The following is a 22,644-nucleotide window of genomic DNA, read 5'->3' on the forward strand; positions in this document are numbered from 1 at the left end:
AATGTTCATGAGAAAACAAATACAAGAAAACAAGGGGAAACAAATCACTAGGGTAGGGAACTGGCAGACATGCCCCGCCACATCTTTCCAGGGCAAAGGAAGGGGTCACCAGCCAAAGCCTTATCCCTCTCCCTGGGCTGCAGTTTCTGCCGCACCGCGAGGGAGGTGGGTGGAGGACGTGGGTGGCACCCATGCTATGGCGCAGGGTCTGGCCCAGCAGGACGAAGGTGGTACACCCACGGGGTGCACGCCGCCTTCCCGGGGAGGAACAGACTGCGAGCGCGTGCGTACCCAAAAGGAGGGCAGGGCACTGCTTGGCGATGGGAACTGCCCCAGGTCACAGCCTTCAGGAGTCGGCTGTGATCATCAAAGCGGATTCCCAGCCCACCTCATGTCAAGTGAAACCTGGGCCAGAAGTGAAGACACTTTTTTCAGGTCGAAAGGAGCACGACCATACCCCAACTATCTCATATTCTCCTCTTCCAAAAGGAATAGCTGTTCTTCCAGTCCAACGAGCCTTTTTGCAACAGCAGGCTTCACTTGTGCCTGCTCCATGGCTGAATTTTAAGGAGTTAACATATTACCGATATCAACAGTAAAATAAAACTATTGCTGAAAAATACTGACTATTAAACACTAATGAGTATATAAACCAATTTTATAAAACCACAGAGACTTCCTGGAGGGCTAGTCAGACCAGACACAGAGTGAAGGCTAAGCAGGCCATTCCCTTTCAAGCCATTTTCAGTTGTTTTTATATCATGTCCAGAAGCAGAATTCTGGTTTTGCTTTTGGCTTTTAAGTGTTTATTGCATCTGAAAGCGAGATCAATGAAAGCATCCTCAATAATCTTAGGCTTAATTGGAGGCCAATTAAGAACTTCAGCAATCTACAGATGATATTGCCCATTGTTAAACATGTTTATTCTCCCAAGAATTCACATTGAATAAAAATGTTCTGAATATGTTACATTTCATGTAGCACCAGGAGACAGATAAATTTCCATACAAAACTACCAGATGAAGGCCAATTTTTGAAATGTGGAACATATTCAAAGAAGTTTTCTTACTTCAAACAAGTAAGAAAACAAAAACTTTTTGTTCACATCTTTTCCAGTAGCTGAAAGTCTGCACGTGCTGTGAGCACATTAGGGGAGAGATTGCCATTTCAACTTATTGGCAAAACAATGTCAACGTTTCCATTTTTTTTTTAATGATGGAAGACAGCACCTAAAAAACCCTCAGAACAAAACAAGGCAATGGATTCTGCCTTTATTACGCCTTTTGCCGCAAACACCAGTATCATCACGTATTTTAGTAAGTCTGACCTTTGCATCCAGAAAGTAACATTGCTCATGAAATGCTCTAGATCGACAGCCATGGAAATGAAACTCTTATTCCCACGATGGGTTACCAACTAAACACACACACTGGGCAGTAACTATGTGAGCTGATCCCTGCATAGGCTGGTTTCCACCACCCCTAACATGTGTCCCCAGTTCCACCAGCCTTTCTGCAAGGAAACCTCCTGGAGAATCCACTGGAGACACCTGCTCCCCAGCAGCTGGAGGCAGGTTACCAATTCCTTTTGGGTAAGCTATTGAATTGCCACCAAATCCTCATCACTTTTGCCCTGGTTTACATTTGGGGTGTGACCTAGGGAATAAAAAGCTTCATAGCTCACTGCTAGTCACCTTACAGATTATTTATTTTTCTAATCTTAACTTTTAAAAGATTTGGAAACAAGGCACAATATCAATTATTTTCCTTGAAATAAAGTTAGAAGCAAACCAGCTTTTCAGTGGAAGACTATACTAATATCCAATGCATAATTGGTATTACTGTAATGAGTACCAAATGAATTAATGATGACTGGCTGCTTATTTTAAAATTATTCACATTTTTTATGTTTATTCTCAACTCAGCCATTATGCCCTTTATATAGGACATGTGCTTAAAGAGCAGTTGAATTCAACCGGTAATAGAAGCACAAGAAAAAGTCATTGGGAAAAATAGTTCAGATGGGAACAATTAGCTTGCAATATTCCCTACTATTTCACCCCTTGCTTTAAATGTGTATGTCAGAGTGGACATTCTCCATTCCTCTAACATCCATTAATTGACAGAAATACTGGCTTGCGAACTTTCAGAGGCAGAGTGCTCAGACTCCAGAGCACTCCTTTCTCTAGAGATGAAAGAACTGAAAATCAAATGTGAATCTTCCAAATAAGAATGCAGTGTATTACCACTCAGTTATTAGGGAAGAAAAGTACTCCTCTGAATGCCCAACATCAAGGTCTAATTCCTAGACCTACCACAGTAATGAAAGTAATGAAAGACCTACCCGAGTAATGAAAGTCACTGACAAAGTCACTTAATCTCCCCATGCCTCAGTGTCCAAAGTCAAACAAATAAGTCTCAAAGCTAGAGGGGACTCAAGTTAAACTATGCCTCATACTAAAAAAAAAAATAAATAAATTTAGCATCAAACCTGCAGCCTGATTTTCTGAGACTGTGGCAGGAGTTCTGGGTGAGCGGTATATGCTGAAAATCAAGCCATCGCTTCAGGTTGTAAATACACATTGAGGAGATGGACTTTGGGAATAGTTATGTGAAGGTTTTGTGCTAAGCCTCCAGTAGTGTGCCCTAACGACCAGCCTACAGGGTGTCTTTTCTAGTTTGTCTCTAGTTGTTTAGAGAGGTCTACATGTGGCCTTGATTTGCTCACCACATCTCAGAGTTCACGTGGCCACTTTCACCTCCACTGTGTATCCCCCTATGTCCAGTTTTATGATATCCATCACTTTGGGATAGGAAGCTCTTGACTGAGCTCTTCGAGATACCAGGTCATTCTCAGGCCATTTGGAGCCCGTAGGAATATCTAATCAGGTAAGCGCTCTGTCACATGCGCTGCAGACTGGAAGTACCCATGTTTGTAGAGCAATAGGACAACTGGGATCTCTGATGAGCCACATCAAATACTGGTTTCCTTATGTCAGCAACCCAGAACTGATCGTGGGGCTTTTGCAGCTCTAGCAACTGCTGTCAACAACTCCAGAAATAACATACTACACGTTAGAGTTGTTTAAAAACCCCAAAAACAACAACTGATTTTATGATGCTGAACTGGTGCACAGCTTCTTTTATATTCAATTTGTGGTGGCAAGAGACTCAGGAACATGTTGCCTACAGTTATAACCCAGAATAGACTTCCCATTTTCTCACAAATCCTTTTCTGGAAAAGAAATCACCATGTGGGATATTATGTATGGAAGTAAAAGGATCTGTAATGTATTATGTATGTAATTTTTTGTGTATAAGGATATGTATGAAATATTCACTTCACACTTCTGTTGCCTGAGGGCTGGCAATATGAGAGACGCAATTCAAGGGGAAAAAAAAAGAGTAAAAATAGGGCTATGGTGTAGTATTTTGGGTGGTGGTTCGTGTTAATTTTTTTGGTCTTAAGCAGTGCACTGGCCTCCCAGGGAACTACCAAGCCCTGACTTTTCTTAGCAGTTTGAATCTCATTTTTCAGCAGGTTATTACACAAACAGCCAGGTTATCTGACAGCACCCACAGCAACAAAGAGTTAACGCTTCTCCTCCAGTCTTAATTCACCCCATTGTGTTTGGGATTGCAGGGATGGAAATGATCACACAGTGAAGTGCTGCAAAGTGCAATCTCTCTAGACACAATGGGGTTGAGTTAAAGGACACGAGGCACTTAACTCTGAATTTCCTTGCTTTCATCCAAACACTGTTTCTTTAACAGCATGTTTTTGCAGTTTTGTTTCTTCTGGTTTTATTTTACGACATAGGAAAAGTTAGGTGCTCGTTTGATGCACAGCAAAATTGTTACATGTCTTCATTTCCAGGCTGAACTGGGTTTCTATACGAAAAAATTGTATACCAAAAAAAAAGAAAAAGGAAGAAAAAGGAAGCTGCATTTAGAAACCTCGCCTTTTGCATGTCAGATTGGACCCAAAGTGATTTGATCAGACAAAGGAAATTGAGTAGTTCTAGATTTGTGTCCCAGTAGAACATGGTTCACATTTATGAAAGCTGGTTTACATGTTAGTAACTTGCAAAACTTGCAATGATTTTCTCTTCTAAGTGTGTTAATTTCTTTCCTTATCCCTCAGCACAGATTTTTAGATGTTATGAAGATTGGTGTTATCAGCCCTCCCAGGATGGGGAGATAACGGTTTCTCTCTCAGTGGCTGTCAGATTACAGTGAAACTGGCTTTTCTCTTAACAACACAGGCATGTATATACGAAGTGAGCTCCTATACAGAATACTCTCTCAGAACAGGCCAAACCATTCTTTGCTTCCATATCTATCCTTTAAAGTCTGGGCAGATGGCCTCAGGATGGATAACTGCAACTAAATTGTAGAGGATATGGAAATACCTCTTATGTTAACATGGAAATATGCAACACTCATGTTAAAACAGCAATAGCCCATAGCAAATTATTTTCTTCTGCATATTTTTTGTATCATGTTGTCCAAGCTACGTCCTGCCCCTATACAGATATGCACAGGAATAAGCTGGCACCTATATACTATTGGGGCTGTCCAGAAATATGCCCCAGCCTGGCCCAAGCACTTCCTGCACCAGTGGACAGACTTTGTTTTCTGCAGAAAGCCTGTGTCATTTCCATATGGGAAACCCAACCCAAAATTCCCAGCCTCCCTGTGGTTCCCCGCAGGTGCACACCTATGAAGTTTCTTAACTTACAGTTACCCCTTAGGGACATAATTTAGACCTACGTAATGGCAGATGTCATGAAGGAACGCCTGTTCTAATTATTAATTATATAATAAATGTCAACTCAGTAATATAATACAAGTGCTGATTTATGTTATAAATTGGCATCTGCATTTCATAAATTGTTTTATTTTAATGGCTTATAATTGCTACATTTCTGAAAGTTATACAGTGCAAAAAATGCTGGACTGGATTCAAAATATGTTGGCATGCATGCGATTGCTGAAAATGGGGAAAAAACCCAGAGTAAATATTTAATTTGGTATTTGCAGCATTGTAGTGTTATCAGCCTGCACAAATGCCATAATTGTCATCTGTAAAAAGACCAAAGCAAAGTGCTCTGGAAAGAGAAAATACATCTCACATGTCGTGGCCTAATCCATCAGTCATTGCATTCACACGTAGTCTTTACTGAGCTGAAGTCAATAGTGTTAGTTATCGAACAGGGGGGACAGGGCTGAATGGAAGTGATAAAAAATAAAAACCTTCTAATGAGAATTTTTTTGTGCCAGGGCCTGATCCTGTCAGTATTTTCTATCGGACATGCCACTTACTGCTGTGACCAACTGACTTTGCTCTCATTATGCCCTCTTAGAAGTGCTGGCAACACGACTTTCTGCGCTTAACACAACCCAAACATGACAAAACAGAAAAGAGCAGCCCTAATGGACCTGCCTATCACACGCCTGCAGCCAAGCCTGGCGCAGTTATTCTTCCTCGCTCAGAAGCATCCCTGGCCCAGCAGGGAGTGCTGACTTTCCTATCAGTTGTGCCAGGAGGACCACAATGACACATCTACCTGAAGGCATGCCTGGCACGTTTCCTGCCGCGCCCGTGTGCCTGCTGCAGCTGGTGACGCTCGTGGGGTAGTGGCACTGCGCTGTCCCACCTAAAGCTGCTCCCTGATGCACGGCAATGTTGCGTCACACAAGGGATGTAGGTTGGAAGTCTTACGTTTGAAGTAATTTATCATAATTGTTAAATATAAACATTTTAGGAGCAAAGCGGAAATCACCTGCTGTTTACAGTTTCTTTTGCCGACCTTTCAGAGATGAGAGTCCCAGGGACCAGCCCAGCTGAAGCCTTTCCCACGGATGCTCTTCCACCCTCACCTCTCCCTGCAGCATGGCTCACCGTCCCCACCTCACGCTGCTGGCCCTGTGGTGGGCTCTGCTCTAATCACTGAGTTAAATAGAACCTCTCTCCTTTTCTTGGAAGTGTGTTTCTAACCTGGCCCATGTTAATGATTCAGCTTACAGGACAGCCCCTCTGCCAGGTGCCTGGCACGGCCGAGCCGGGTTGAAGGCTGAGGTGGGAGCAGAGAGGAGCAGGCAGGGTTGGTCACGCACCAGCGTCTCAGAGTGATGCTATCACGGTTTCCTTAAAGACTTCACAGTAGGATGCAGCAATGCGAATAACCTCAGAAACGTTTCTCTCACAGGGCTTTTAAAACCTGATCCTCTCTTCCCTCCACCCTTGCGGAGTAGGAAAATTCCTCCGTGTCACGGAGGAGGAGGAGGAGGCTCTGAGAAGATGTAACCCCACTCATCTTGGTGTTTAGTGCCCCGGGTCCTCTGCCGTAACAGCGGCTGCTCCTCACGGGGAGTCACAGCCCCAGTTAGCACCTGGTCGGCGCTGGGTTTGGGGAGCTTTTCTCCCTGCTGTTTTGGGGGCTAACTGAGCAGCCTCCACACAATAGCCTATTCGGACAACAAACACGTCGATGAAAAACGATGAAAATGTCAGTGCACATGGGGAGAAAAACTATGGAAGTTTTGCTCAGAAGAGGGGAATCACTTCTTCTGAGATGTATTTTAAGAGCATCCACAGGAGTATTTTTTGAAAGCCATATGCTACTTATTCACATGCGTGTGACAGAACTCATATATGAGGAGTGATACAGAACACAAACGTAGGTGTTGCACATTTCGTATGTGCATATGTTCATAGCCTATTCCTAAGTTCTGTTTCTGAAATACTTTATTGCACATACGCCATTTTCAGGTCCAGTATTTGGTTACCTTTGGCTTAAGAAAAACGCATGATATTTATGCTTAACATGTTCAAAAAGACGTGGGGTCTAAAGCACTTTTATTGGCAGAATTACAATGGTTGCTTTTATAAGAAAATTATGTCAAAATAGGCCTAAATCTTCAAGATGATTCACTTTGACTTTGTAGGAGTTGGGGCACTACTAGATTAGAACACCATAAAATAGCACAAGCTCACCCGTTTTCGTCTCCCTTGCACTTCCTTTCCTTTCCCTACTCAGCGCAATTCATGAAATCCAGGAAACTGCAGTCTGCACGTTGATAGCATTTACTTTTCTTAATTGGCGAAAAAGTTGACCCTCATCCTACAAGGACTGAGGCAGAGTGTGAGTCATTTATATGATGTAACTCAGAGTTATTGAAAGTCCAAATATATTTATAGCAAGATCAGGGGAACGTAACATATTAACCCCTGCCTCCTACTCTTCTGCCATGGCTCTGACACTGTGGTTTCTCTCTGGTGCCTCAAACCCACGTACCAAACAAGACAGTCACTGTGAGAGTTGGCTCCTGACGCAGGAGAAAAACGGCAGCACTTGTTCAGTAGCCAAAGAGAAGGTCTCCTGGCCACAGACCCACACCCAGCCGGACCCACGCAGCACGACCTCAGCCGTGCGGGCAGCCCGTGATGCTCGGCCAGGGCAGCGGCTCCCGCGCTCCTCTGCTGCTGCTCGCAAAGGAAGAGGCGTTCAAAGGACTTGCGTTAGAAAAGTTATTGACAGGAAGAACGAGCGCTTGAGCCAACTGTCTTTTGGTTGCTCAGGACATAACCAAGAAAATGGTAGGCAATCAGCCAAGATAAGGAGATGACTGCCATGAGAGGACTCATTTTTTCTTAATTCACAACTTCCTCAAGTGTAGCTATTTTAGACCACATTTAGACCTTAATTATTGTAACGATTTAGTTATAGATTTCAGCTTTTAAATTGTCAACCCTCAGAAAAGCTTAATGAGCTACAGAAGGACATAAACTCCGTGCTTTCCCACTGGCAAAGTGAAGAAGCAGAAGGTAGACAAATCAACGGTTTGCTATTTTCATTTTTTTTCTGTCCGTTATCTTATGAAAGCCAACGTTGGCTTTGAAAGGCCTGGGAGCTTTCACTCTGTGACAGTGTTATAAGCATTCAGAAACACCCACTCACTCGCTATCACACAAGATGCTTTCAGGCATTGCCCCACAGCCCCGTAACACAAACACAAGCAGCTATACTACTTCTTAGCACATGAGGACAGACCCTGTCTTCCAGAAGCAGCTCTCCTTAAACTCATGTAAAAATTTGAAGATAACTTTAATATTCCATGGAAGTTTCTCATAGCAGTTTGCAAGATCTTGCTCTACCTCTGGTCAAAGACACAGTCTCCTCAACTCCATAGATAACATGTAGCAACTATTTGAATACTGCTTGTTATTGTCCATCAGACAGATGGAAAGACAAGAGAAATTACTCTTACGATCTTAAATAGAAAATAATGTCACTTTACTAAGGACAGTGGTTTAAAAATAAACAATGTAATTTTTCAGATGAAATATCATTAACTCCGAATTGATAATGCTGATAAATTACATAATGACATCTCTCCGTACAGAGAAAACACGTGTAGCTTTTGTTTGGTGAACATCAATACAAAAAAAGTTTCAAGGGAGTTGCTGAATGTAAAATATAGTAAGTAACCCACCACTTCAAGTGGGACAGAAAAAAATGACTGGAACAACTTGTCAGAAAGGAAAAATAAGGAATGATCCTTCATGCCAATACAGATGTGAGTTAGAAAGAAAGAGAAAAGCTGATAGGAGCAGTTCATCAGGAAAAAAGTGAGAAAAAAATAGAACAAATAGTTTTTAACTTTCCTCCTTTTTTCCAGTCAAGAATTATACCTAAGAATGATCTTAATATAAGTATTACTCACCTGTTTTCTTCCATGTATTTATAATTTTACGGTATGCTTCATAGATCAGTTAAACCAGCACTACTCATGTACAGAGTGGCTCTGGATGCTAAGGGGACTCCATCACAAATCAGTTACTGTGATGTTAATTTAATTCCAATAGGAAAGGCAAGAGGAAAAGCCTGGCTGGCAGATTTATTGATTACATTTCACCGATGACCAGCAAGAGGCAAGCACTCTGAAAATCCCCGAAGGTGATCATTAGTACTGAGTAACTGTCACTAAACATTAGCACCATCAGCAGACTGGAACTAAAAGAAAGTGTGATGCTTTAAATGTGAGGCCCAAGAGGGATTGCCTGTAGTCCAAAGAAAAAGTGGAACATCTTACATCATGGCACCTGTGTCTGAGACAACTGAAATGCTTTATATGTATATATTCATGCATATATAGATAGACTTATAAAATTGGTCTAGCACAGTCAGGCAAATTGGGCAGGGCTACCTACTATAAAACATAAAATTAATGTGTCAAGGTAATTTCGCGGTCCACTTGCCTGGAGCTGATTAGGACCAAATTAAACTTGGTCCTAATCAGCCTGAGTGCTTTGCAGGTAATACAGAAATCCATGGGATATGCTTATTACTGTAAAAGCAAGTGTACATTATCTGCACAAGCAGGGTAAGAACAGGTTTACCAGAATAATTTGTGGTTTCACACTTTCTAATGCATTGCTAGCTCACCTATTTTTGGTGGATTTCTATTTGAAAGTCTCATGTTTTCATGGCACAGAGAAGCTAGACATCAAACATGCAATTTTTTATTTTCCATACTTGAATCTGATTCTTCTGATCCTTGGCTTGACCAAAGGAGCGCTTTCTGTATCTGAGATGATGAATTTAGATATTACAGGAAGAGAAAATATATGAAAGGTTTTGCCACTTCCCGTTAGCTCCTGGCTATCTCCCCTTTTTTTTATCACATCCTGTGATTCCCATATGTCTGCCTTTGTTCCATGGGAAACAGCAGGAACAATATCCTTTGTACTGCTGGCAGACAGCTGCTTCTGATATAGACACGCCACTGCCTTTTGTGTACTCGAAGCATTGCCTCAGCCAAGGAAAAGAAGACTATTTGAATTCCACCCTCTTGGTCAGTCTATAGTCCCTGCAAGCCCTCGCTCTGAACACAATATCCCAACAGAGAAAGTTATTTCTTGCAGTGACCTAGCACCAGCCCCTTCCATCAAGGGGCCACACCGACAAAAGCACGATGCTGTAAAAGGTCCTTCCTCTCCCGGTGGTACCTGGCAATCACAGCAGAAAACAGAAGATGTGGGAATGGGGTCTGGGAAGGCACATTCACCAAAAGTATCTTATCACCGTGAGCCTTCTCCTGCCTTGTGATTCTGTGTAAACAGGAACAGAGCCACTATATCATCCTACACAGAGGCCTGTCCGCACTATGTAATCCAAACAGTGAGCATTAAAGATGAGAATTTCATGAACTTGAGAGACTGATGTCTTATGAAGCATGATTCAGCATGTAGATTGAAACTCGACATTAGATGTGTAGCCTATAAATAGACATCTTCCAGAGGACAAGGTCTAAAGCAGCAAAAGGAAGACGAGCTCCCTCACAGCTTTCCGTCGGTACTTTGGGGAGACTCAAGCTCTCCAGTACAACGAGGAAAGAAAACTGGCAGTGTGGTTTCCACATGCAGCATGGGACACTGGGCATCAGAGGATGAGGATTCAGATTTGCAGCTCTTCACTGAGGTCACACGAGTCACCTCAGAGCCCTCTGCTTCCTTTGTCCCACTTCCTGCCTCCTTTTGTCCTATTTTCATCAGAACAGTCAATCTGTTCAGATTTATCAGCACATCCGTGGTTCAAGTTAGGCTAATGTATCAGGGCTACCTCGCATAGCCGGCAGCAGAGCTGTGCGAGGTGACCCGAGGCCCTGGCTGCTGGTGGCTACCAGACATTGCTGAGACCTCATTGCCTGTGCCAGCACCGTGAACACCCGGTCTAGTGTCCTCGCACAATCTAGCCATGGGACATCTGGGGCACCTCTGCTACCTCCTGCCTATCTACGTCTCTCAAAGACCAACTTCTTCAGTGGAGGAGCAATGAGGCTTGTTAATAGGAAGGCACTGGGACACAGCTCACACAGCCAGTAAGTCTGGTCATCCCTGACCTGTGTGACAAGTTACGGATGAGAGACTTCTCCTGCCTGGGTGTACACTCCCGTGATCTTTCTGGTAAACTGCATGGATGGTTTATATATCATACAAGACTGTGTTAGAAAACAATTCTTTAAAAACAAGATAATAATGAAGACAAGTGTAGGTTCACTAAAATACAGTGATGTATATTGGGGATGGATGTAGCTCTGCAAGGTCCAGCTCAGTTTTTTCAGGCTGTTTTACATTCTATTTTCCAGTTCCAATTTGTATTTCTAAGCTTCCCTCCCTAGAGAGATGCGTAAGAGGCAGCTTTACAAAATGCTTACTTCTATGCCAGAACCTATATTTTAATCTTCAGAACCTATTAATTTTGTATCTCTTGCAATGTGTTAAGGTTTGAAAAAAGGACCACTGGCTCAAAAAAAAGGATATCTGTGTTTGATCGTCTTTTATTTCGATGTGCATCTGACAGCATCGCCTCTCAGCATTCAGGTGATGTTCTTAAACCGTGACATTTTCACTCTCTTTAAGAAACACATTCTTTCTGAATAATGAACTTATGCTTATAATTGCTGTTGCATTAAAGAAAAAAAAAGTAACTTTGCAACACTTTGCCAAGTCTTATCCCCATATTTCCATATTGCGCTAAGATATTGGCAATTATTATTTAAGTCAAAACGGAAAAACAAAATAATTTGCATCATCCATCACAGCTCTCTTGCATGAATAAATTACAAGATGCCATGGCAAATCAATCGTGGGGAAAAGAACAATCCGCATCAAACACTGTATTTGTGTGTATAATCTTTTTAATATTTTCTGACCTCGTATATCAAAACACCAGATTGAATTCTGTGAACTTCAAGTAATACAAAGCTGTTTATCCCAAAGTCCCATGGGGAACGTCTAATCTAATCAGTTAAACTCAGGACATAGCCATAGGAATAAAGAGAACAGACCTAACTCAGCATATATTCCAAAATCTGTTTGCCATTCAACCTGGCTTGTGTAAGGTCTTAATACAAGAATAATCTCCTAAGGGTGTATGGATGACATTGTATGCAAGAGGACCTGGTTGCTGATTGTAGCCGCTAATACTGCAATAGTTGTGCTTAAGGATTTGTCAGTAGATGGCAAGAGACCTTTGCTTTCTTTAGGAAAAAATTAAACAATCCCTCTGCTCTTCCTTTTTGGAAAAAAAGTATTTTCCTTATTGTCAGTCTCAGCTAAAAGGGCAAGGAGTGGTTGTCCAGGATGAACCCGTTGCCTTCTTGCTTTTGGAGGCAGGCAATGCCCCAGGGCAGGAAGGCATGGGATGGGGGAGAGGATGTGAATGAACTTGTTATCTTCAAAAAGCAAGTATTGAGTCTAAATTCACCAAGGGAAACACATTTCCCATTTGTGAGGAACACCAATACAATGAATATACATGTGAATCTGAATTACTGTATTTCACTTCAGGGCTTCCAGAAAAGTTAGTGATGCAAAAGCCTCCACAACAGTGGTCTCTCCATCATGCAGAAAGTTTGTGTGCCAAAAACAGGCTTGTTCTACTGCGTAAGTACCGACTGCATACGTCTACTCTCTGCAAATGCGTCATTCTCTAGGAAACAGATCTTAGAAGGTAAAACTTCAGCAGGACTCTTGGCTGTCTTTCCTAAGGCATGCAGCACATGCCTGCCCTCCTGCTGAAGAATCACTCGGTATCTTCTAACATTTACATATCCACTTTTATTCTTTCCCACGGTTAAATCCTCTTTTATAATCCCCTGCTTCAGGGTCACAGCTCTGTAGAGACTGGTATTAAGGGGATTCAAGCAGGCAGACTGAAAGGAAAATAGACCTCAGAGTTAATTTTGATAGGTGCTGCATATATCCATGGCCAGTCCGTGCTTCAGAGGGTTCCTGAGTGAACTACAATAAATGGAGACCTAAAAGAAAAATGATCTAGTCCTGTTTCACAGATGGAGGACTGGAGCACTGTAAGTGGTAACTGCTGAGTGACTTGCTCAAAATCATAAAGCAACTCTTGAGCATATAAAAATTTGAATTCAGATCACTCCCATTCATAGTAAAATATTTTGGTTTAGGGCTTTGGTGGATTTCCAGGGGTAGAAAAAACTCTGATTTTTCTTTCTCCCTGGGGAAAAAAAAAAGAATTGATAAAACTCACGAAGTCTTAGCAATAGACACAGAATTGCCTATTGTGGAAAGATTCACAGTATTACCAATTGTTCAAAAATTACTAGCTGTTTTTGATCTAATATCTTTACTGTTTCTGCAAGTACGTATATATGTGTGTGTGTGTGCGTGTTGAACGCACATTATAAATGTTATACCCCTGTCTCACCCCCCTGCTCTATTTTCCTTCCTCTCATATGAACTAAGTGTCCTAAATTTAATTTCCCCCCTTACAAATTGGCTGCCCTTTCATGTCAGGAGAGAAAACGCCCACTCAGCATAGCTTGAAAGGAACCTGTCTGCGGCTGGGAGGGAAAAGTCGAGGTGCCTCTTTAACTAACTAAATTAAATACAACTAGAGCTCCAAGCAGCTGGCAGGTTTGATTTGGATGTAGGATGCTGTGAGATAGTGATAAGTGAGCGCTCAGCACCAAAGGGAATTAAAAGGCTGTACTTTGGTTTAATGGAGTCACTCTCTTTCTGTGGTGCATCCATTAAGGACACCGTGCTGGCACGCGGCACTGCCTGCACCACTTAAACTGCAAAAGGCCAGCTTCAAATAAGGCTGAGCTTTGGGCTTCGAAGGACACACGCGCATGGCTTTTGAGGGGGCAGAAGCAGGTCCTTGCCGTGCTGTCCTCGTAGCCTTGTGAAGGAAGGGACAGCTTCTGCCAGACCAGAGGTTCGGATCCTGCTCTGGACCATGTGGGAAACATCTGCCAAGCAGCCCAAGAGGTGGTTCAGAGAGTGCAAGAAAAATCACGTTACGCTGAATGAGAAATTCGTCTGTCTCTATTAAAGAATTCCTTAAACCTCGTAATGAAAAGAATTACAGAAAACAGTTTCTTCCCCCAGCTTTTCAGTTTATTTAATAGTGCATCAGACAGCAGTTTGTGTGTAGTCAGTATTCCCTTGCTCTTTCCTGGTATTAGTATTTCTCTTGTTCATGTAAGTCCTTCCCTCAGGAACAATGAAGATGGGAAAACATTTTTAAAGATTATGATTCAGCTGTAAAACCTTACTATTTGTCAGTGTCACCACCAGGCAGGTGTAATGCCTGAAAGTGTCTTTCAACTCTGCTCTCTAAAAGGACTAAAAATATAAATGAAACTTTGATTTCATAATTAGTACAATAGATTTGACACTTGTCTGCCTCTGGTAACAAGGGGAACTTTCCTTACATTTGCAAAATACGATGAAACCTCCTCAAGGATGATGTTGCAGAAGCTAAAAACTGTGACTGGGTGCTGTAATATGCTATGTTGCAAGCCAGCTACCCAGCAAGAGACCTCTGCAGAGAAAACAGGTTAGCTATTCAATTTAAAGGCTTTTTATTCCTTTTCTTTTAAAAATATTACATTTTTCTGTATTTGGAGAACCTAAATTGTAAGTGCCAGAGAATGGCAACACTGGTCACTAGATGCTGGCAGTGTTTATTATCATAAGCAATCCCCATGAATGTGACAATTTCTAACTAATATTAGTTAGAAGACTGAACACTAGAGTAATTATCATGACAATGAGTTTGACAACTCCCATTTCCAACAAGCAGTCATTACAGAATGCTTGGTCTTTTGAACAATTCAAAGCTAATCTTTAATTTTTGTTCTTTTGTGTATATATGCCAATCTAACTTGGTAAGTTAGATTGGCGGTAAAACAACTCAAGAACATGTAAATGTATTTGTTTTCTCATGCACAGAGATGCATATTTATGAATAATTTTCTGTAAAACATATGCCGAAGAAAAAGGAGAAATTGTTTTGAATAAGATTTATTAGTTCTGTACAGAGAAAAAAATGTATTGGGTTAAGGACAAGTGTCACATAATTTGAATGATTATTGATTGCAAAAGGAAAAGCACCAAGTCACATGAGACTGTACATACAGTACAGGTAAAACTAAGAGAGGTTCACAATAAAGAAAAGAAGAGAAAGAAAATATCCCTCCAAAGATGATGACTCTCCAACCAAATTCAGTCGTCGTCTTTACCTTTAATTTATTTTATCTGATAGTTTTTCATTTGTCCTCTCTTGGAGGTGAGGTTATTACTGCTCTCTGCATTGCAACAGCAGCCAGAAACCCCAACTGTGATCAAGATCCCATTGTGTCAAAAACTATTGTGGAAAGAGATACTTTCACAAAAATGTCTTAGAAAATGTCAACTGTGTGACTAGGAATCAAATGCCTTAGTGTTGGTATACTTGCCTAAGCGAAGAGAGCGAACAAATAGGCTGCATTTATGCAATTAGAGATTGCAATTATGCAGTGAAAGCTATGATTTCAGCGAAACTTCTGCTCGCTTTAGATTGCCAGGATTAGGTCCACTACTGCAGTATAACTGGTAAAGATGGGAGAGAAAAGTAATGGGAAGCTGTGATAGTTATCACTTTGGATGCAGTTATTTTAGTCTTTAAGAAAGATAGTTTGTTGTGTATCAGTATAGCTTTTTTTTTTTGGTGATGCAAAGGCTCTTTAAAAGGTGTATTGACAGCATGCACTGCATGGGAAAGGTCTGTAGCAAGGTCTTAATGGAGTTTCTATACATCAGTTCTAGAAAAAGGTTTTGTTAGACATTTTATCTGTTGCACCTAGATCTCAAGATATTTCTGGCTAGCTTATGTTATACTATGCGCTAAAACAATGAAATGATAGTGATTTGGAGTTAAGTATTTCACTGTAGATCTGTATTAAAAATGGGAATAAATGAACGGCTTTCTGATTTCATAGCTTATCAGGCTTTTTAGATGGCCGTTATTTTTCCAGCCAACTTCCCATTAGAAGTGTCAAGACTTCCCAAGATAGAAAACATGCAATTTTGCTCTACTTTCTGCAATCATGATGAAATAAATGTCCTATGAACGTTTATTGGAAGGGGAAAATGAAAGGAGGTGAACCCAACATTATTCATCCAGAAGTTATTTTGAAAACCTGGATACAACATCCTGACACATAAAACTAAACTCTGCCTTCAAAATAAGCGACTTTGGATCTGACTAATTTAGCGAGAGCTGGTGGTATTCAGAACACATCCAACCCCCCCAACTTCTTTTGAAGCCTGATATCAAAATCTAGGATCTCAAATTAAGGTAGAGGAATTTGAAAATCTTGGTGTTAAGAGGGAAGTTAATGAAAAACAAATTTGAGAACTGACATAGCAAAGGACATTTTCTAGAAGGCTGGATCTGAAATGGATCTGCATGTCTAGGTGCCTTTAGGCATCAAATCTGATCGCTGCCACTGCTGTGTACGTAGGGGTCTGACAGTGAATTCTTTAGCTGATTTAGCTGCAATTTAAGAAAACTGTTCACTCTTGCCCCCTCCCAGAGCTTGCCACTCCTTTGCCAGAGCAGCAGAAGGGAGAGGGTGCCGGGATTTGTGCCATCCCAACTGACAAGGCAGTGCTTCAGCTCAGCCCAGGACAGGGGCTCTCTGCCGGGAGGCCAGCCTGTGAGGGCAGCGGCTGGAGGACAGGCATAGCCAACGCAACACCATGACCATCTGCTAGCAAGCCATAAAAGCCTGTATACCCTTCTTTTACGACTGAATTAAGGCCCTTGAAACAAAGACTATGTAGAGCTGGTCCTTAGAAGAACACAGCAGTATTTTCTGGTACCTAGGGGTACGGCTTTGGAAAGGAAACATTTCCCACAGTAATCACGGGATGATGCATTCGCCTTCCCTACCGCGGGGGAGCACATCCATTCAGTACTTTAAAAAACTGCCTTCTTCTCTCACAGGATCTGGCCTACGATGTTCAACTTCCACACTTCTATTTTCACAGCAACACTGAAGGGAGCCTGAGAGATCTTTAGGTTCAGAGCGGTTGTTTAGCCTAATCTGGCAAGGCATTTTAGTGATATAATTACAGACACAGTAGTTAAACCGGTGTAACAACCCTTGGCGATCTCCTATTCCACAATATAATTGCTTTATCTGGTTACTTTTATTTTATTTAGCTTATGAGGTATGAACCCTGACCTATTCTACAAGAATCTTTGTAATTATTTCCTTTTTTTGAAGCCAAATACCTTTGGTCCCACTGTAGCCCCACATGACAACCAGCAGCACTCCTTCTCTACACATTTTCTGGGAGCTCCCACAGCAACACAGATGTGCAGGGAAGAATGATGATTGAATGGAATTAATATAGTGCAGAAAGTAAAATTCAGTTAATAAAGCAATATCCAGGTACAGCCACCGTAAAACAAACCTTGTTTTCCATATGAAATAGAACTGTAATTTTCCAAAGACACCTCAGCAAATATAATACCTTTCTTACATTGGATTAAACATGATCACAGGAAAAGCAAACAAATATAGATAGACCTGAAGTACCTATTCTCTTTCTGCAGGCATTTCTCCTTATTTCTGCAGAATTATTCACTGTTCTTTTTGGATAGTGCAAATGTTCCACTGAATCTTGTTTTTAGCTGAGTTCTAAATATGCTTGTAAGACAATAATAGATTTTTTTACAGTGTCCGAATATAGTATCTGTGCAAATCCAACCGAACTGCCAGATACCAGTTCACTTTCCTGTACATTATTGTCATATGCAATTATATGTCAGATGAAAACATATGCTGAGTTTTGGCTAATTACTGGAAAACCTTATAAGCATTTTTTTGTGGTATTGAGCAGGCATTCAGCTACCAGAAGTAGTTTTATAATACCTTGCAATATATAGTACATTTTCTTTCATTTGGTCATGCTGGTACTGTTTCACTTCCTCCATTCGCTAAGGTTTTCTGGTGGCATCTTTAAAACCAATTATTATCTATCATTACTGCCTGCAAGGAATAGCCATACATTTTCTCACTGTAGATAATCAGCAGTAACAATGCAATATCAAGCTGCTACCTTTTTAATGAGCTGAGAAACATAACCATTAATTTATTGTAGCTTCTCTTGTCACAATAAAAATACATCCATTTTTATTTTAATAAAGTCAAAACCACTGAAATTGCCTGTAAAACACACTAATAAGCATTTGATTGAATTAATTAACATTACCTGTTATTTCAATGCTCTTGATGAACTACAGACCACAAAGCCCAGCACAGTTACATAATTCTTAAAAATTATTTTAGAAAATATAAAATCTTAATATTCCAATTAGAGAACTACCTGCCAGTTTCCTGTAGTTTAATTATACCAATGATAAAATATCCAGAAATACCTAAGTAGACAAAGAATACAAAGGCTGAAATTCTTAAAAGTTTAGAGGTGTCCAAGTTTTACAATTCAGATGTTAAATTCTTAAGGCTAAATTTTAAAAGCATTTTGCTGTCTAAAGATGCACACCGTTGAGTTGTGTCATTTTCAATTATGCTCATTTAGTTCAAGATACATTGAACACACAGTTTTGAAAACACCTTTATGCCACCTTTAGTACCCTATATGCCTTTAACAGCATTATGCTTTGAAATGAAAACCCTAATGGAAATGAAAACCATTTCCATCCTTTTCCCCCTCCCTTTGCTTCCACTGCTATTTTATATTTTCACATAACCCGTACCAGTCTTCTGCATGGTCATGTAGGGATGGTCTCGACTCTCCAGATGCGTCCTGCCAGCGGAACAGGCAACTTAATGCCCACCTGGAGGGCCATAGCTGGGCTTGGTTATGAAATAGCACACTGTCACCAGGACACTGCCAGTTTTACATATGTCCATTAGCAGGCACACAGATGTTGAGGGCATTTTCTCAGCGGAAACTAAATGCCTGGAGGTCAGGTGCAAGCAAAGGGCCCTGACCCGCGTGCACTGCTGCAAGGAGTCGAGGCAGCAAAGACGATCCTTCCTTCCAAGCCTTCTCTCCTGCCGCCTCCCAGCATGACAGCAGGAGGGAAAATGAACAGCTCAGAGGAGTCTAAATTTGAACAGCTGAGCTCGAATGAGAGCTTTTTACCTCCTCAGGATTGTTTTATAAAGTAACTATTTGTCTTTTTTGTCAAAGATGAGCAAACCAGCAGTGGAAAACACCAAAAAATATTTCAAATTAAAACCAATGCTTAACTAATTTTATATAAAATTTTGCCCACTGGTTTTTCATTCTGAGACAATTGCTTTTTTATCAGAGATTGATGAACCCCTGAGAAGAAAAGTATATAGAAATACTGACACAGCAGCATTATTCCCAAGTTACTGACCTTATTATATCAACCCTAGTGAGAATGCTGCTTTATATTTTAAGAGGCTTTTGTTCATTCCTGATTATGGTCCATCAGTTTTTTCTATATATTGGCTGTAAATAAAATGGAAAGTATGTTTAGAATCTGAAGTCCATGTATACTTACTTAATCCAATCAAACTGAAAATACTTGCCTTAGCAGTCTAATAGCCTCTTACAGAAACATGCCACATTTCATGTACATGATGATGAGATGGGAAAATGAATTAAGTAGTGGCTGATCACCTTGGAACAGACAGAAAATGATGGGGCCCCACGACACCCTGAACCCCTTAGGTGCAAGGGACCTGCCCCAGTGCCTCTGCTGTCTGTGTAGGGGATTCGCTGGAATAGCACGCTGCCGCCCTGTTCCCAGTTTCCACCTCACAACAGTTCATATAGACCTTGGCAGACTGGACTACTCTCTCTCCCAGGAGGGGTTTTACTCATGAAGTCCCACCTATGCTCCAAACCAGCCAGACCAATGCCATAAAGCTGTATTAGTGCAGGACCCCTACTTCTATCTTCCAGACCCCCACTAATATTTTTCTAGACCCACTATATAAATCTCATTTTGGGGAAATAATCATGAGTGAATTTATGCGCACAATAGTGTAACTCCTGCCTTAGCTGCCTTTCTAAATCAAAGGACTCATTTTTTTCTTTTACTCTCTTGGTCACTGTGGCCCCACAGCCCTGGTGGGACAGGAGAGCACGACGTAACCCTCTGAATCATCTGCATTGTCTTCTATACAGTGCCCTGTCCACCAGTGTCACTACTGATCCCAAATCAGCCTTTTCCCTCCAGGACAGCAGGAATCCCATTGCCATGCATTCACAGGGGAAGGGGAAATTGCCCCAAATTGGCCATAATTTTTGTTCTGTCGGTGCCCAAGCTGGAGAGATGTCTCACTCGAGATCTGAAAACTCCTGGGTGGCCTTTCTTGTCTACCTTTTTAGAGACCTTTACCACCTGAAAGTTCATTTGGCTTAAACAGATGAGTCCACAAGAGGTGGCAAAAAAATTTCTGCCACTCTGGGGAGTGTAACTACTTGCACGCATGAGAGGCAAAAAAGTAGCTGATGTGTGCGGTGACATTCAAAGCAAGATCATTGCACTGCTGCCTTTGCAGAACAGAATTATTATTTTCTGCTGCTGTTCTCTGCATGTGAGTCAAGGCCGCAAGCTAGGCTGGTGTCTGCGGCAGAGAAACAGAAAGAAGCATGAACGTGTTTTCATGCCTTATAGCTGAATTCTGCAAGGCATAGCACATCTTTTTGGAGGTCATGAGCCTCCCCAGCTAGGTCAGATCAAACACCTTTTGGGTTTGCACCCCTAAGGAGAAAACATACTTTTTTTATTATATAAATGTCAAAGAGCTACAGCCTGTTAAAATGTGTTACTGCCTTCTGGGTAATTTTACACTGACTTTAATTATGCTCCATCTTCATTTGAAAGCCTGATTAGCGCACAGTTCAGTCGAAGCCACATTGCCTGCCCAGCTGTATGCAGCCCCACGTGGGGGAGGATTTCAGAGACATGCCAGAGACACAGCACATACTGAACTGCACTGGGAGTATCTCACATCTGTACCAATTTAGTACCCAGGAGAAGAACTAATAGCCTCTTCTGCTCTTTCAGACCCTGGGATGTCCTGACTAACACAACTTAGATGCTAGAAATACTGCTCTGACTTAAAACTATGCAATTAAGCCAAAGTTATCATTCCTGTTCCTTTATGAAAGATAAGAGAGTTATACCAACAGAGCTGTGCCGTTTCAGACATAATGAAGACTAACACTGGAATTTAAAGCTTTGGTCCATACATGATGGTATGCTAGAAAGAAAAATATTCAACAATTTGCCATTCGGGTTTTATTTTTCTTATGCCAAGGTAGGGGACATTTTTGTTCATTAATAACAAGCAAACATTTGTTTCACCTGACTTTATTCCCATCTAGTGCAACACTGAAGCAGAACAGAACTCTAGATCACCTTCAATCAAACCAGCTTCTCAGTATTTATGTTTTTAATGCTAAGGGCAGAATACGCCAGGATTACTGAACAAGGATTACAAGCAAAACTAATAGATTTCCACCTTGCTGTAACACACAACTTTTTTAGACGTCATGCACTAGGACAAGCATGGTGTCCATGTAGTTTCTTCTTCTTCACTCCAGGATGCACTCGGGTCATTTTTATGTGTTTGGTAACATGCTTTTGCACCATTGCTCATTCTTTGCTGGAGCGCAGCTCCACACATCCAAGTTTCATTACATGATGCCTTTTGCATATACTATTTCTGTGTTCTCTGAGTTACCCCTAAACCCAGTTTTTTCCATCTCCTTGTCTGCGTTTCTTTAACTGACCACTACTGGGCTGCCTATAGCCATGGGGTCCCCAGTGCCCAGCCTTTGCCCTGCCTCTTATCACCCCACGCCTGCATGCCTCTGTGCCCATCCTGTGTTTTCCTCTCTCAAGGCCTCTGCTATCATACCAAGTCTGCATTTCTCTGCATGACATTGCTGTGTTAGAGCCATAAATATCTTATTCTATACAGCATAACTGCTTGTTACTGCTATCTATATAAAGCTATGGTTGTACCACACAAAGATAAACAAAAGTAAAACAAATTAGCCATAACTATCATCTGGTCAATTAGAGAATTTGCTGTCACAGCTAAAACTGGGAAAACAAATCTGCAGGCGGGTCAGGAGTTCAGACAGAGCAAACTTATCAAGCCTCAGTCCTGCGGCCTGGCAAACTCAGTGCAGAGCCTATGGCCTGTTACTGGCACTGGCAATACCTGTTACAGGGTTACACGGACAGTGTCATGAAACTGCACTGTGCAAAAGATGGCGTGTCCTGTGAAGATTGCAAAGTGAAAAGAAATTGTGAACTGAGAACGGGGCAATACCCTGGGGAGACCTGATCCTACACACCTCACATCTACATCTCTGAGTTGGGAAAAGGCATTTTTCTCTTAAGTTAAGTTAATCATTTATTAAAGGTGTCTCAGGCTCTTTAAACTGTCCCGTCTGCAATCTCTTTAGGAAAGGTGGACCCTGGTGAGGTGTTTGCTTTCGGAGCTTGAAGCACAAGCAAATTCTGATCAGGTGAGATGTTGTGGTTTTTGAGTTTATACAGCACTGATTTTTTCATATGTCTTTTAGGAACAGTGGCATGTTTTACTTTTTCTTCAGAAGCAATATTTTTTGTTAATTACATACAGTATTTAAAAGAGTGAGCAACTGGTGGCTAGTCAGTGTTAGAGGAAAGAATGAAGCTGAAGTACCGTCAGCCACTTGGCATCTTGAGTCACTCAAGCAAATACAAATCCCCTTGGTAAAAATATTTCTTCAACATTCAAGTTATGACAGCATGAAAATTTAACA

General features: G+C 41.4%; 2 protein-coding genes across 3 annotated transcripts in view; one reads left to right on the top strand and one right to left on the bottom strand.

Annotated features, from left to right (window-relative positions):
- The window catches only part of ADARB2 (adenosine deaminase RNA specific B2 (inactive)), a 325,628-nt gene that overhangs the window by 210,298 nt on the left and 92,686 nt on the right, over positions 1 to 22,644 (bottom strand). The gene's annotated exons all lie outside the window — the stretch shown is intronic.
- LOC142405301 (small nuclear ribonucleoprotein E-like) overlaps positions 284 to 22,644 on the top strand; it is a 373,053-nt gene continuing 350,692 nt past the window's right edge. The window contains exon 1 of the mRNA XM_075492433.1: positions 284 to 287. The gene's annotated coding sequence lies outside the window, so the exon portion shown is untranslated. The remainder of the gene's footprint in view (positions 288 to 22,644) is intronic.

Source organism: Mycteria americana, chromosome 2 (genome assembly GCF_035582795.1).
Source record: "Mycteria americana isolate JAX WOST 10 ecotype Jacksonville Zoo and Gardens chromosome 2, USCA_MyAme_1.0, whole genome shotgun sequence".
Taxonomy (NCBI): domain Eukaryota; kingdom Metazoa; phylum Chordata; class Aves; order Ciconiiformes; family Ciconiidae; genus Mycteria; species Mycteria americana.